The sequence below is a fragment of the Ranitomeya imitator genome, chromosome 5, assembly GCF_032444005.1.
Source record: "Ranitomeya imitator isolate aRanImi1 chromosome 5, aRanImi1.pri, whole genome shotgun sequence".
NCBI classification, from domain to species: Eukaryota; Metazoa; Chordata; class Amphibia; order Anura; family Dendrobatidae; genus Ranitomeya; species Ranitomeya imitator.
The window spans coordinates 429,026,508-429,043,258 of NC_091286.1; the positions used below are offsets into that span (position 1 = coordinate 429,026,508).

The following is a 16,751-nucleotide window of genomic DNA, read 5'->3' on the forward strand; positions in this document are numbered from 1 at the left end:
CCATCCTTTTCAGAGCTGCTGCAGCAAAATGATTATTACGGAAGTATTTAGCAATTTCAACAACATTAGCCTTTGTTTCTGGAACACATAAGTCTTTGGCTAAGAGGTGCAGCAAATGAGCACTGCAACCATATGTTATTAGCAGCTTTGTATTCCCTCCCTGCTCTTCTAAATCTCTTCTCATCTTGGATACGTTTGCAGCATTGTCAGTGACCAAACTGCGTACTAGACATTTGATTTTTTGTTCACATGTCGTTATAGCTTTTACTGCCACTTCTTGTAAGTATTCTGCTGTGTGTGCATTTCCTGACGTATCAGTTGTTTGTGCAAGGAAGACTTTACCTTCTTCTGTTGTTATACAAGCACATACAATAGGATCATTGTGGACATTACTCCACCCATCAATACTTAGGTTAACACTTTTACCCTCCAGAGCTGTTGCACATTGCTCCATTTCTCTGTCATACACTTGATCCAGCGGTTTCCCTGCAACATCAGCTCTGCTGGGTGGACTGTATCCTGGTCTCAGTGACTGAACCATATTAATGAAATGTGGGTTCTCAGTCAGACGGAAAGAAGAGTTCGTTGCATAAATAAACTGGGCAATTTTTTCATCAATCAACTCTTTTTCTAATCTGCTAGTTCTTATCACAAACCTATCTATGGTGGTTCCAGGAGGTAAAGGTTTTTTCTTCCTTTTGTGTGATGGTGATATGTGGCTGTGGGTGTCTGATGATGATGCTGCTGCTAATGAAGCACTATCCTGGATGGATAACTCTGAAACTGTAGAACAGGATGATGGTGATCTTGGAGGTGGATAGTTTCCAGAATCCATGAATTCCCCTAAACAAAAAAAGTCAATGCTGTTATTTTATTGTTTGTACACTTTCTGCTTATTGTACACAACACATCACTGCCCCTGCCCCAAAAGGAATATTTGTTTTTCTTCATAACTGTACCAAATGACATTAACATGCAGTAATAATAAGAAATATAATTTTTCTCACACATGACAGTTCAGTCTTTAGAAATAGGATTCAATAAAAATGTTTACCAACCTGAAGATCCTGCCTGTTCAGAAGTGTTTCTTTGGTCATCTTCATCACCGCACTTCTCATGATGTTGCCTCATTCGCGCCACCAGGCCTTGCATCTCTTTGTTGCATCGTTTGCATTTTGCACGCATGTCTGCCTTACCGATAGGCGAAGGAGCTTCATTAAAATATTCCCAAACTGGGTCTCTTTTACGGCCTGCTGTCATTATAAGGAAAGAATGTAATAAACCTCAGATCGTACACACAAACAGATCCAGATTTGTCTGTCTGTGGTTATGCTGCAGTATTGTGCTCAAAGTTTCACTTTCATTTTCTTGTCTGCTTGCCCTTCCTCCTCCTCACACTTAGATTCACATTCTTCTTGTGTTGTGCAGATTTATTCCACTCCAAACAATCAGGCAGTGTAAGCGGTTTATACCTTGTGGGAATAAAAGGACTAGAAATAGGAAAAACCCTATGTGGCTAAACAAAGAAGTAAGACAGGCAATTAACAGTAAAAAGAAAGCATTTGCAGTACTAAAGCAGGATGGCACCATTGAAGCTCTAAAAAACTATAGGGAGAAAAATACTTTATCTAAAAAAACTAATTAAAGCTGCCAAAAAGGAAACAGAGAAGCACATTGCTAAGGAGAGTAAAACTAATCCCAAACTGTTCTTCAACTATATCAATAGTAAAAGAATAAAAACTGAAAATGTAGGCCCCTTAAAAAATAGTGAGGAAAGAATGGTTGTAGATGACGAGGAAAAAGCTAACATATTAAACACCTTCTTCTCCACGGTATTCACGGTGGAAAATGAAATGCTAGGTGAAATCCCAAGAAACAATGAAAACCCTATATTAAGGGTCACCAATCTAACCCAAGAAGAGGTGCGAAACCGGCTAAATAAGATTAAAATAGATAAATCTCCGGGTCCGGATGGCATACACCCACGAGTACTAAGAGAACTAAGTAATGTAATAGATAAACCATTATTTCTTATTTTTAGGGACTCTATAGCGACAGGGTCTGTTCCGCAGGATTGGCGCATAGCAAATGTGGTGCCAATATTCAAAAAGGGCTCTAAAAGTGAACCTGGAAATTATAGGCCAGTAAGTCTAACCTCTATTGTTGGTAAAATATTTGAAGGGTTTCTGAGGGATGTTATTCTGGATTATCTCAATGAGAATAACTGTTTAACTCTATCAGCATGGGTTTATGAGAAATCGCTCCTGTCAAACCAATCTAATCAGTTTTTATGAAGAGGTAAGCTATAGGCTGGACCACGGTGAGTCATTGGACGTGGTATATCTCGATTTTTCCAAAGCGTTTGATACCGTGCCGCACAAGAGGTTGGTACACAAAATGAGAGTGCTTGGTCTGGGGGAAATTGTGTGTAAATGGGTTAGTAACTGGCTTAGTGATAGAAAGCAGAGGGTGGTTTTAAATGGTATAGTCTCTAACTGGGTCGCTGTGACCAGTGGGGTACCGCAGGGGTCAGTATTGGGACCTGTTGTCTTCAACATATTCATTAATGATCTGGTAGAAGGTTTACACAGTAAAATATCGATATTTGCAGATGATACAAAACTATGTAAAGCAGTTAATACAAGAGAAGATAGTATTCTGCTACAGATGGATCTGGATAAGTTGGAAACTTGGGCTGAAAGGTGGCAGATGAGGTTTAACAATGATAAATGTAAGGTTATACACATGGGAAGAAGGAATCAATGTCACCATTACACACTGAATGGGAAACCACTGGGTAAATCTGACAGGGAGAAGGACTTGGGGATCCTAGTTAATGATAAACTTACCTGGAGCAGCCAGTGCCAGGCAGCAGCTGCCAAGGCAAACAGGATCATGGGGTGCATTAAAAGAGGTCTGGATACACATGATGAGAGCATTATACTGCCTCTGTACAAATCCCTAGTTAGACCGCACATGGAGTACTGTGTCCAGTTTTGGGCACCGGTGCTCAGGAAGGATATAATGGAACTAGAGAGAGTACAAAGGAGGGCAACAAAATTAATAAAGGGGATGGGAGAACTACAATACCCAGATAGATTAGCGAAATTAGGATTATTTAGTCTAGAAAAAAGACGACTGAGGTGCGATCTAATAACCATGTATAAGTATATAAGGGGACAATACAAATATCTCGCTGAGGATCTGTTTATACCAAGGAAGGTGACGGCACAAGGGGGCATTCTTTGCGTCTGGAGGAGAGAAGGTTTTTCCACCAACATAGAAGAGGATTCTTTACTGTTAGGGCAGTGAGAATCTGGAATTGCTTGCCTGAGGAGGTGGTGATGGCGAACTCAGTCGAGGGGTTCAAGAGAGGCCTGGATGTCTTCATGGAGCAGAACAATATTGTATCATACAATTATTAGGTTCTGTAGAAGGACGTAGGACTGGGGATTTATTATGATGGAATATAGGCTGATCTGGATGGACAAATGTCTTTTTTCGGCCTTACTAACTATGTTTCTATGTTACTATGTTAGAAACATATTGTCTAACTTCTTGGACATGGCACTGAAGGGGTTGATTCTGTATTCATAGGTTTGTAGAACAATAGGATTAAGGTCTTTTTCTCAACTCTGTTCATGTTGTAACATTTTTGCTGTGAAGAAGAGGCTGGGACCTCTGCGGAGTCAAATTCAGTTTTGAGAACTGCGTAAGTAAAGCGAGCGTCTGTGATAATATAGGAGAGAAACTGCCCACTAATCCTACAGAAACCTCTGGAAGAGCATGGCATTGTGAATGTTACACATATACAGCCTTTATTCTACTGAGTTAAACAACTCGGCTTTATCTCATGATGGAAGAACCTTTGGATGGTAAAATATTTTCCTCAAAAAGCAGTTTATTGAAAAAAATCCGATTTAAATAAAAAGAAATCAGATTTAAATAAAAAAAATCAGATTTAAATAAAAAAAATCAGATTTTTTTTATTTTTTTAAAAAAAAAACATTGATTTTTATCCACCCTGCCTATAGTACATTTAGAAGGGCTCAATTTTGCCCCATTTTCGAGTGCCAGTTACATTATATACTCATTTATTGACATGCGTTTACGATCTCATATGAGGAATATCTACCATTAATATGGTTGTTTTGTCCCCATGCAGCGTATCACCTGTTTTCACAGGCTGATCTGCTGCTAACAATAAAGAAAAATTAAAAATGGAGCACACACACCTTTAGTATTAATTTAATGTGCAGGTGCATAAATATGGTGTGTGGCCAATATGCGAACATGTACATACATAATGCATAAGCACCCTGCGAATAATGAATACATGAACTCAAATATTGCTCTAAACGTTACAAATGTAAAGTGCTTGGTTAGTGGTTTTTAATCAAAGAGCGCAAAAGCCATCCAACCAAATCAAGGTGTACCTTTTAATATTGATGGAACCTAACTTCTATATGTCTTACCTCTCCGTGTGCCAAACCAAGCCATGTGGCTTTTGCACTCTATGATAAAAAAAAAAAAAAAAAACACTGATGATTGCCTGTTTGATAGACAATCCCCATGGGTTGTGGCTAACAAATGCAAAACATGCAGCCTCTGGGACTTGAATATATTACTTGAGCATGCCAAGATACTCTGATAACACCATATTGAGCATGCTCACTCATCACTAGTGTACAGTAAAATTAATGGTGTCCTGCAATAAGCAAGTTGATGGAAAAATAAAAACTTTAGGGCTCTTGGAAGTAAGGGAAGAAAAATAAAAAAATGGCTGTGATGGGAGTTATGGTAGGGGAATAAAAAGAGGAAAAGAAAAACCCTTCTGACTTTGTTCTCACGCTGCATTTTTGGTGAATTTGCCCAGGCATAGTAACTAACTGTGGTTAATTATAACAAATTATAATGATTATATCTATGTATATAAAGCTAAGTGTATAGCCTCACCCACGCCGCATAGCCACACTCATTTTAATATCCCACATCACCCGTCAGCCAGAGTCACTGTACCACTACCCCTAATATCCCACATCATCCCGTCAGCCAGAGCCACCGGACTACTACACCTAATGTCCCACATCACCCGTCAGCCAGAGCCACTGGACTACTACCGCTAATATCCCAATCATTCCATCAGCCAGAGCCACTGGACTACTATCTCTAATATCCCACATCATCCCATCAGAGCCACTGGACAACTACCCCTAATATCACACATCATCCAGCCAGAGCCACCGGACTGCTACCCCTAATATCCCACATCATCCCGTCAACCAGAGCCACCAGACTACTACACCTAATATCCCACATCATCCCGTCAACCAGAGCCACCGGACTCCCACCCCTAATATCCCACATCATCCCGTGAACCAGAGCCACCGGACTACTACCACTAATATCCCACATCATCCCGTCAACCAGAGCCACCGGACTACTACCCCTAATATCCCACATAATCCCATCAAGGCTACCTGACTACTACCCCTAATATCCCACATCATCCAGCCAAAGCCACCGGACTACTACCCCTAATATCCCACATCATCCTGTCAGAGCCAACATTGTCAGGTTGGCGCTGTTACACCGATTAACCCCTTTGCTGTTTTGAACAGCTGAAACCCATAAAGGCAACAGGTTTCTGCTAATAACCAAGAAAAATTATCTTTCACAATTGGTGCAGAATCCAACCAGAGGAGCAGCACTTTTAGACCTAATACTATCTAATAGACCTGACAGAATAACAAATCTGCAGGTGGTCGGGCATCTAGGAAATAGCGACCACAATATTGTACAGTTTCACCTGTCTTTCACTAGGGGGACTTGTCAGGGAGTCACAAAAACACTGAACTTTAGGAAGGCAAAGTTTGACCAGCTTAGAGATGCCCTTAATCTGGTAGACTGGGACAATATCCTCAGAAATAAGAATACAGATAATAAATGGAAAATGTTTAAGAACATCCTAAATAGGCACTGTAAGCGGTTTATACCTTGTGGGAATAAAAGGAATAGAAATAGGAAAAACCCAATGTGGCTAAACAAAAAAGTAAGACAGGCAATTAACAGTAAAAAGAAAGCATTTGCACTACTAAAGCAGGATGGCACCATTGAAGCTCTAAAAAACTATAGGGAGAAAAATACTTTATCTAAAAAAACTAAATAAAGCTGCCAAAAAGGAAACAGAGAAGCACATTGCTAAGGAGAGTAAAACTAATCCCAAACTGTTCTTCAACTATATCAATAGTAAAAGAATAAAAACTGAAAATGTAGGCCCCTTAAAAAATAGTGAGGAAAGAATGGTTGTAGATGACGAGGAAAAAGCTAACATATTAAACACCTTCTTCTCCACGGTATTCACGGTGGAAAATGAAATGCTAAGTGAAATCCCAAGAAACAATGAAAACCCTATATTAAGGGTCACAAATCTAACCCAAGAAGAGGTGCGAAACCGGCTAAGAAAGATTAAAATAGATAAATCTCCGGTTCCGGATGGCATACACCCACGAGTACTAAGAGAACTAAGTAATGTAATAGATAAACCATTATTTCTTATTTTTAGGGACTCTATAGCGACGGGGTCTGTTCCGCAGGACTGGCGCATAGCAAATGTGGTGCCAATATTCAAAAAGGGCTCTAAAAGTGAACCTGGAAATTATAGGCCAGTAAGTCTAACCTCTATTGTTGGTAAAATATTTGAAGGGTTTCTGAAGGATGTTATTCTGGATTATCTCAATGAGAATAACTGTTTATCTCCATATCAGCATGGGTTTATGAGAAATCGCTCCTGTCAAACCAATCTAATCAGTTTTTATGAAGAGGTAAGCTATAGGCTGGACCACGGTGAGTCATTGGACGTGGTATATCTCGATTTTTCCAAAGCGTTTGATACCGTGCCGCACAAGAGGTTGGTACACAAAATGAGAATGCTTGGTCTGGGGGAAAATGTGTGTAAATGGGATAGTAACTGGCTTAGTGATAGAAAGCAGAGGGTGGTTATAAATGGTATAGTCTCTAACTGGGTCGCTGTGACCAGTGGGGTACCGCAGGGGTCAGTATTGGGACCTGTTGTCTTCAACATATTCATTAATGATCTGGTAGAAGGTTTACACAGTAAAATATCGATATTTGCAGATGATACAAAACTATGTAAAGCAGTTAATACAAGAGAAGATAGTATTCTGCTACAGATGGATCTGGATAAGTTGGAAACTTGGGCTGAAAGGTGGCAGATGAGGTTTAACAATGATAAATGTAAGGTTATACACATGGGAAGAAGGAATCAATGTCACCATTACACACTGAATGGGAAACCACTGGGTAAATCTGACAGGGAGAAGGACTTGGGGATCCTAGTTAATGATAAACTTACCTGGAGCAGCCAGTGCCAGGCAGCAGCTGCCAAGGCAAACAGGATCATGGGGTGCATTAAAAGAGGTCTGGATACACATGATGAGAGCATTATACTGCCTCTGTACAAATCCCTAGTTAGACCGCACATGGAGTACTGTGTCCAGTTTTGGGCACCGGTGCTCAGGAAGGATATAATGGAACTAGAGAGAGTACAAAGGAGGGCAACAAAATGGGAGAACTACAATACCCAGATAGATTAGCGAAATTAGGATTATTTAGTCTAGAAAAAAGACGACTGTGGGGCGATCTAATAACCATGTATAAGTATATAAGGGGACAATACAAATATCTCGCTGGGGATCTGTTTATACCAAGGAAGGTGACGGGCACAAGAGGGCATTCTTTGCGTCTGGAGGAGAGAAGGTTTTTCCACCAACATAGAAGAGGATTCTTTACTGTTAGGGCAGTGAGAATCTGGAATTGCTTGCCTGAGGAGGTGGTGATGGCAAACTCAGTCGAGGGGTTCAAGAGAGGCCTGGATGTCTTCTTGGAGCAGAACAATATTGTATCATACAATTATTAGGTTCTGTAGAAGGACGTAGATCTGGGGATTTATTATGATGGAATATAGGCTGAACTGGATGGACAAATGTCTTTTTTTGGCCTTACTAACTATGTTACTATGTTACATGTGCCCGCAATAGCTGCGGGTGAGATTGCGATTCACCCTCCGCTATTGACTAGTTAAATGCTGCTGTCAAATGCTGACAGCGACATTTAACCGGGGCTTCCTGCCATCGGGCAGGAAATGCGCGCATTGCTGACCCCCGTTGCATGATCGGGGGTCAGCGATGCGTCGGCATAGTAACCAGAGGTCTCCTTGAGACCTCTATGGTTACTGATGCCGGCTTGCTCTGAGCGCCACCCTGTGGTCGGTGCTCATAGCAAGCCTGCAATTCAGCTACATAGGAGCGATCTGATGATCGCTGCTATGTAGCAGAGCCGGTCAGGCTATGCCAGATTCTAGCCTCCCATAGAGGCTATTGAAGCATGGCAAAAGTAAAAAAAAAAGTAAAAAAAAATATGAAAAAAATAAAAAAGTTTAAATCACCCCCCTTTTGCCCCATTCAAAATAAAACAATAAAAAATCAAACCTGCACATATTTGGTATCGCCGCGTTCCAAATCGCCTGATCTATCAATAAAAAAAACATTAACCTGATCGCTAAACAGCGTAGCGAGAAAAAAATTTGAAACACCAGAATTACATTTTTTTTGGGTCGCTGCGACATTGCTTTAAAATGCAATAACGGGCAATCAAAAGAACGTATCTGCACCAAAATGGTATCATTAAAAACGTCAGCTCGGCACGCAAAAAATAAGCCCTCAACCGACCACAGATCACGAAAAATATAGACGCTACGGGTATTAGAAAATTGCACAATTTTTTTTTTTTTAGCAAAGTTTGGAATTTTTTTTTACCACTTAGATAACATGTAACCTAGACATGTTTGGTGTCTATGAACTCGTAATGACCTGGAGAATCATAATATCAGGTCAGTTTTAGCATTTAGTGAACCTAGCAAAAAAAGCCAAACAAAAAACAAGTGTGAGATTGCACTTTTTTTTTGCAATTTCACCACACTTGGAATTTTTTCCCCGTTTTTCTAGTACGCGACATGCTAAAACCAATGATGCCGTTCAAAAGTGCAACTTGTCCTGCCAAAAACAAGCCCTCACATGGCCATATTGACGGAAAAATAAAAAAGTCATGGCTCTGGGAAGGAGGGGAGCGAAAAACGAACACGGAGAAACGGAAAATCCCAAGATCATGAAGGGGTTAAAACGATACCTGGGTTGGAGAAATCCATCTTGTGTTTCTTTTTTTAATCAGTGTTTTCATTTTTAAGTTAATGAGATGCTTCATGCCTGACAAAGAGAAGTTCCTAATTCTCGGCTCCCCCTGCAGTCTGTGGCAGAGGGTGGTCTGTGTCGAAACGGTAATAAATTATGTTATTTCCAGCTTTACAGAAGGACGATAACACCATAGAAATGATAAGAATAATAGGCCTCAGTGACCACAACTGTCTACAAGGAAAACTGTTGCTCATAACAACCAATCACAGCTCAGCTTTCATCTTTTTAACAGCTCTAATGAAATGAAAGATGCTTAGTGATTGTTGGCTGTGTGGCCATGGCACACACCATAGCTGTGTAAAATACATGAGTTTTTGTTGCATATTTTTCTCTACCCATCAGCATGGGTGAAATCAGCTGGAAAAATGCTGCAGATTTGAATCTGTGCATGAGACTCCAAGCTTCACGTTCACTTTGCTGGTACTTGAAAATTTGCTTTGTGGACAAACTGCGTGAAAAAAAAAAACACGACAATGACGCAATATGTGCACATACTGTAGTCAAAGCACAAATCTGTTGCAAATACTTGAGTTTAGGCAGGAAAAATGTTGCGAAAAATATATGCTTGTTGGTGCGTTTTTGGCTGCATTTTTGAATGTGTTTTGTTCCCAATTAATTGGAATGGATGAAAAACACTGTAAAAAGTGCTGAAGGAATTGACCTGCTGCAGATTTGAATCTGCTGCAAATCTACAAGGAACAAATAAGCAACATGTGGATGAGACGTCATAAATCCCATTCACTTTGCTGGTAAGGTAGAACGCAGTTTTTTGGGAGGGGGGTTAGCGAGAATAACATGGAAAAAGAGCAACGTGTGAACATACCCTAACTCTGTTTCAAGTTCTCATGTTCTTAAATTGATCACAAGTTTTCTTTGACTATTTTAATTTCCAAGCAGCAGTGTTTTTCTTTATGTTCTAATAGTTTGGTTTTCTGAAAATGATGGAAATCGCCAGGTTTAGTATACCGAAATAAGAGAACAGAGGTGCGTGCGTGAGCAAAATAATAATATAAGGAGAACTTGCCTAGCAGACAACAAGGCGAGAAAGACATTGCCTGAGGTTGAGAAGAACGTGGACAAACTGCTGGAGGTGGCGTGCAGAATGGGAGCCAAGGTCTGTGTATAGAACCGTTGAGGAAACCTATGACCCTGACATTTTCTCATATACTTCCTATTATCAGGATGGATGGTGTAACATCTGAACAGCTGTAAAGCTTGAGTATGGTGAAGGCATATTCACCATCTGTAATGTCAAGAAGGTCATATGTTTGTGTGTAATTAGGCGTGTTTGGCTGTGAGTTGTTTCTCAAGTCTTCTCTATATCGCTTCTGCTGGTCGTATACATCACGAAGCTTGTTCTGTTGTCCATTGTGACAAAGAATCAGACAATGAACCTTTCTCCAATCTTTACTCGAGACATCAACCTAACTGGGAAAAAAAATAAATCAAATCAATCATCTGTTCTGTGTTTCCTTGTATTAAATCAATCAATCGCCATTGACATGATCATGCAGGCCTTAGAATACTTCAAACTAACGAGCATGCTGGTATCTCAACAGATTTAGTCATAGAAAGGTCTTTGTAGATTTTGGTTACTGATACATGAAAAACATTACAAAAATGCATACAATATATCCCGTATGTACTTGATCACTGGATGAAGTGCATTTGGAAGAAATTGCCTGCATTGTATTATTGAGTAATGTCAGAAGACGTGGAGATTTCCTAAGTGGGCAGGTCCAGTCCTTCTGGTTGCAATGGAGGCTTTTTTGTCTGCATACCATTGTAATGAGATCACTGCTATCTTTATATGAATGGTCAGATGTACATGTGATCAGGAATCTAAGTCCATCAGAAAGTTTCAGACTGTGAAAAAACAGGGTCATCTTGATCTTCATATATGTGTTGCTTAACACAGCATAACTTGATCCCCTAATATCTAATTCTTTATATTTCCTGAATATCTCATTTATGTCAACTAATTAGAATATTTCAAATATATATATATTTTGTCTGATTTACTAAAATTTTTATCTTTTAGACCACATAAACTTAAGGTACCTTCACACTAAACGATATCGCTAGCGATCCGTGATGTTGCAGCGTCCTCGCTAGCGATATCGTTCAGTTTGACATGCAGCAGCGATCAGGATCCTGCTGTGATATCATTGGTCGGGGCTAGAAGGCCAGAACTTTATTAAGGTACCGTCACACTAGACGATATCGCTAGCGATCCGTGACGTTGCAGCGTCCTCGCTAGCGATATCGTCCAGTGTGACAGGCAGCAGCGATCAGGCCCCTGCTGTGCTGTCGCTGGTCGGGGAAGAAAGTCCAGAACTTTATTTCGTCGCTGGACTCCCCGCAGACATCGCTGAATCGGTGTGTGTGACACCGATTCAGCGATGTCTTCACTGGTAACCAGGGTAAACATCGGGTAACTAAGCGCAGGGCCGCGCTTAGTAACCCGATGTTTACCCTGGTTACCATCGTAAAAAAACAAACAGTACATACTTACATTCAGCTGTCTGTCCCTTGCCGTCTGCTTCCTGCACTGACTGCTGGCCGTAAAGTGAAAGTGAAAGCACAGCACAGCGGTGAGTCACACAGCGGTGACTCACCGCTGTGGCTGTGCTGTGCTTTCACTTTACGGCCAGCAGTCAGTGCAGGAAGCAGACGGCAAGGGACAGACAGCTGAATGTAAGTATGTACTGTTTGTTTTTTTACGATGGTAACCAGGGTAAACATCGGGTTACTAAGCGCGGCCCTGCGCTTAGTTACCCGATGTTTACCCTGGTTACCGGGGACCTCGGGATCGTTGGTCGCTGGAGAGCGGTCTGTGTGACAGCTCTCCAGCGACCAAACAGCGACGCTGCAGCGATCCGGATCGTTGTCGGTATCGCTGCAGCGTCGCTAAGTGTGACGGTACCTTTAGGTCGCTGGCTCTCCCGCTGACATCGCTGAATCGGCGTGTTTAACACCGATTCAGCGATGTCTTCACTGGTAACCAGGGTAAACATCGGGTTACTAAGCGCAGGGCCGCGCTTAGTAACCCGATGTTTACCCTGGTTACCATCCTAAAAGTAAAAAAAAACCAAACGCTTCATACTTACCTTCCGCTGTCTTGTCCCTGGCGCTGTGCTTTCCTGCACTCACTGTGAGCACAGCAGCCGGAAAGCAGAGCGGTGACGTCACCGCTCTGCTTTCCGGCCGCTGTGCTCACAGCCAGTACAGAGAAGCAGAGCGCCGGGGACAGACAGCGGAAGGTAAGTATGAAGCGTTTGTTTTTTTTACTTTTAGGATGGTAACCAGGGTAAACATCGGGTTACTAAGTGCGGCCCTGCGCTTGGTAACCCGATGTTTTCCCTGGTTACCGGCATCGTTGGTCGCTGGAGAGCTGTCTGTGTGACAGCTCTCCAGCGACCAAACAGCGACGCTGCAGCGATCCGGATCGTTGTCTGGATCGCTGCAGCGTCGTTTAGTGTGAAGGTACCTTTAGACTAGACAGACTTACAATGTGCCAAGCTTGTCAATGTGGTTCTTGTGGTTTGGTAAATTTGGTCTATGTTCACACTGTCTAGTTTAAGTTTATAACACTTATTAGATGGTGGACTTTGGTTTTATAATTTATCCCAAATTTTGATGCACTTTTGATTCAAGGTATCACAATTTAGGTCACTCCGCTTCTCAAAAACGCACGCCCATTTTTTCCAAAGACGTGACTAAACCACATAATAAAGATGGTGGGTGCAAGGCATGTAAACAGTTTACTTTTTGGTGCACATAAAGCCCAAATTCTAATGCATGTCTCAAAAATATACGGTAAGTCCCAAATATCACTGGGCTATATTTTAATTATAATTTCAGTATTTGGGACAGTAGCTTAACACTTAACATTATGAAGAATTTGAACTGGGATTTATAAAAAAAAATATTGTACCAGTGTATAATGTTTGGCATGTTTTTGTGGACACTTAATTGGCAGTTCGTTAAATTAATGCTTTCATAACAAATTACATGCCGAAGCCCCACCGACTAAAATAAATGAAGTAGAAATGTTGTCCAATGAATATACATTATCTATCTATATAATCGTCTCAGGTCCACTTCCATCTGTCTGTCTGTCATGGAAATCCCGCATCGCTGATTGGTCACGCCCAGCTGGCCGCGACCAATCAGCGACAGGCACAGTCTGGCCGCGAATTGTCCCCTCCCTACTCCCCTCCAGTCAGTGCCCCCTCCATACTCCCCTCCAGTCAGCGCCACAATGCTGCCATTAACTCTGTGTGACTAACTTTCTACTAAAAACATATAATGTTAAAAATAATAATTAAAAAAAATCAATTTATTCACACCTTCCGGCATCCGCAGCAGCCTTTCCCACTCCTAGCGACGCTCCATTCCCAAGAATGCATTGCGGCAACGACCCGTGATGACATAACGGTTTCGTGAGACCGCTACATCATCACGTGTTATTGCCGCAAGGCATTACTGGGAACGGAGCGTCGTGAGGAGCATCGCTAAAGGCCTGGGCTGGATCCGGGGGCCACCGGAAGGTGATTATATAACTATTTTTTATTCTAATTCTTTTTTTAACAGGGATATGGTGCCCACATTGCTACATACTACGTGGGCTGTGTTACATACTGCGTGGGCTGTGTTACTGCGTCGGCTGTTATATACTGTATGGGCTGTGTTATATACTACGTCGCTGTGCTCTACACTACGTGGGCTGTGCTATATACTACGTGGCTGTGCAACATGCTTCGTGACTGTGCTATATACTATGTGGGCTGTGCTATATACTATGTGGGCTGTGCTATGTACTACGTGGGCTGTGTTATATACTGCGTTGGCTGTGTTATACTGATTGCGCTGTGCTATATACTACGTGGGCTGTGCTATATACTATGTGGGCTGTGTTATATACTGCGTGGGCTGTGCTATATACTACGTGGCTCTGCAATATACTATGTGGCTGTGTTATATACTATGTAGCTGTGCTATATACTACATGCCTGTGATATATATTAAGTGGCTGTGCTATATACTACGTGGCTTTGTTATATACTGCGTGGGCTGTGCTATATACTATGTGCCTGTGATATATTCTATGTGGGGTGCTATATACTACGTGGCTGCTATATACTACGTGACTGCTATATACTACGTAGCTGTGCTATATACTACATGGCTGTGCTATATACTACGTGGCTGTGTTATATACTACGTAGCTGTGCTATATACTATGTGGCTGTGCTATATACTAGGTGGCTGTGTTATATACTGCGTGGGCTGTGCTATATAATATGTGCCTGTGCTATATATTGCGTGGGTTGTGCTTTATACTATGTGCCTGTGCTATATACTACGTGGCTGCTATATACTACGTGGCTGCTAAATACTACGTGGCTGTGCTATATACTGCATGGCTGTGCTATATACTACGTGGCTGTGCTATATACTACGTGGCTGTGCTATATACTACGTGGCTGTGCTATATACTATGTGACTGTGCTATATACTATGTGACTGTGCTATATACTATGTGGGCTGTGATATATGCTACGTGGGCTGTGAGACTCTTTCGCCCGGGGCCCTCAAAAACTTGCAGCTGGCCCTGGCTTCATTGATTGGTCGCGGCCGGCCGCAAACAATCAGCGACTGGTGCAGTCCGGCCACGAATTGGCGCGGGATTTGAACCACGCTTCGCTAATTGGTCGTGCCCGGCCGGCTGAATCCTGTGTATTCATTGCATTATTCTCAAATCTTCATAAATAAACTACATACATATTGTAGAATACCCGATGCGTTAGAATCGGGCCACCATCTAGTTATTAATAATAATCTATTTTTAGACAAGATTTAGCAAGTTATAATGAGTGTTCAGGATTAATAAAAAGGGTAATTCTTGTCTGGGTTATGTTTGGAATTGCAGCTCCTCCAGTGAGTAAGACAGAGCTGAAAGTTCAGACACAATCCATGAAGAAGGCTGTTACTGGAGGAAATTTTTTTTTCTAATCCTGGAGAAGTCCTCTAAATAATGATTTTGTTACTTCAGAATAGTCAATGTAAGATCGTCATCCTCCTCCTCCAACCAGGTCATCATCGTCATCATCCTAACACCAAATCATCATCATCCTAAAACCAGGTAATCATCTTCGTCATGAGTTTAATAAACCAACCTGCTATGTATAATGTATAGTAGGCATGTGCACAGCCCATCTAGATCTCGGCCCATTAACGAGCACTGATCCACTATATACCAGTTTTCCTTACTGACCTAGGTACACCGTCTGACTTAATCTGTGAAGAACAGAACATTCTGTCCCCATACAGCATGATGTTGTTGTCGGCACCCTCACCAATTACACGGACTGATGCGTGGCCGAAAACAATGATTTTTATGCGGTCATAAACGGTCTGATCGCCCACCATTTGGTTTTGCTTGTTTGGTGGCTGATCGCCGGCATATTATCACAGTTCGGTAAGTTGGTGGCTGATCGCCGGCATGTTATCACAGTTGGATAATTGGGAACCAGCGGTCTCATAAATAATCTGTTGCCGATTTTCAGCTCAGTAGTCTTGGTGTGGGTACAGCTTGAATTTGCACATCTTTCCATCTTCGCTAGGGGCCATTCCGGTGCCCCTCTGGTAAGTGCTCTTAGAATTATTTGGTACACGCTTTTTTATCTTACTTCTTAATTACCGTACCAAGAAAACCTTTCAGAACAACAGCAGAGAAAGGAGAAAACATTTGGTTTTGATCAGGTTGCGAAAAATAAACCTTTGATAAATGTAAGCTAAAAATGTTCTGGCTGTGTTTTCATCTAATGTACAGTAGCCCCTGACACGAGGACTATCAGCTGCGAGATGTGCAGTTTACGCGAAGCAGCGCCCTGAGAATAAATGCCTTAGATCTGTCAAATTAAAGGCCTTTGCTTGGAGCCCTCCTGAGTAATTACTTGTTTCACTTCTGTCTGGAAAGACGGTGGAATAAAGCATCGGCTTTGTGTGCAGATCTGCATGCAGAATTTCCTTATGTAAAACTTCACATTGTAGTGCGGACGAAGAGCAATTCTTTTTATTTGTTACGGTGATTGTGCTGCCTCAAGTTGTTTTTTTTTTCTTTTGTTACTTCATTTGTGGATATTTTTCATAGAAATGGAGAAGTCTGCAATCATTTCTGCATAACGATGTAGACTTACATTGATGTGTGCGCAAATGGCGGAGAGTTGAAATAAAGAAACAAAATGAGACGTATTGCTCGACAAGATTTAGAAGTCTAATCATGTCTAGAAAGAAATCAATGAAACGCAGTGGTTTAAATTGATAACAAGTACATTTCCATATGCTTATATATCAGGAAGGAATTGTTTGTTTGGAGGTTTTTTTCTCACCCTCCTGGCAGTTCAATGTTTGCAGCAATGAATATGTACGTAAGGAGGTGAACCTAAAGGCATACGCCAACTACAGTACCGT

At 41.5% G+C, this 16,751-nt stretch overlaps 1 protein-coding gene across 3 annotated transcripts in view; it reads left to right on the forward strand.

The window, feature by feature from the left end:
• Window positions 1-16,751, forward strand: part of IL1RAP (interleukin 1 receptor accessory protein) — a 332,383-nt gene that overhangs the window by 142,782 nt on the left and 172,850 nt on the right. The gene's annotated exons all lie outside the window — the stretch shown is intronic.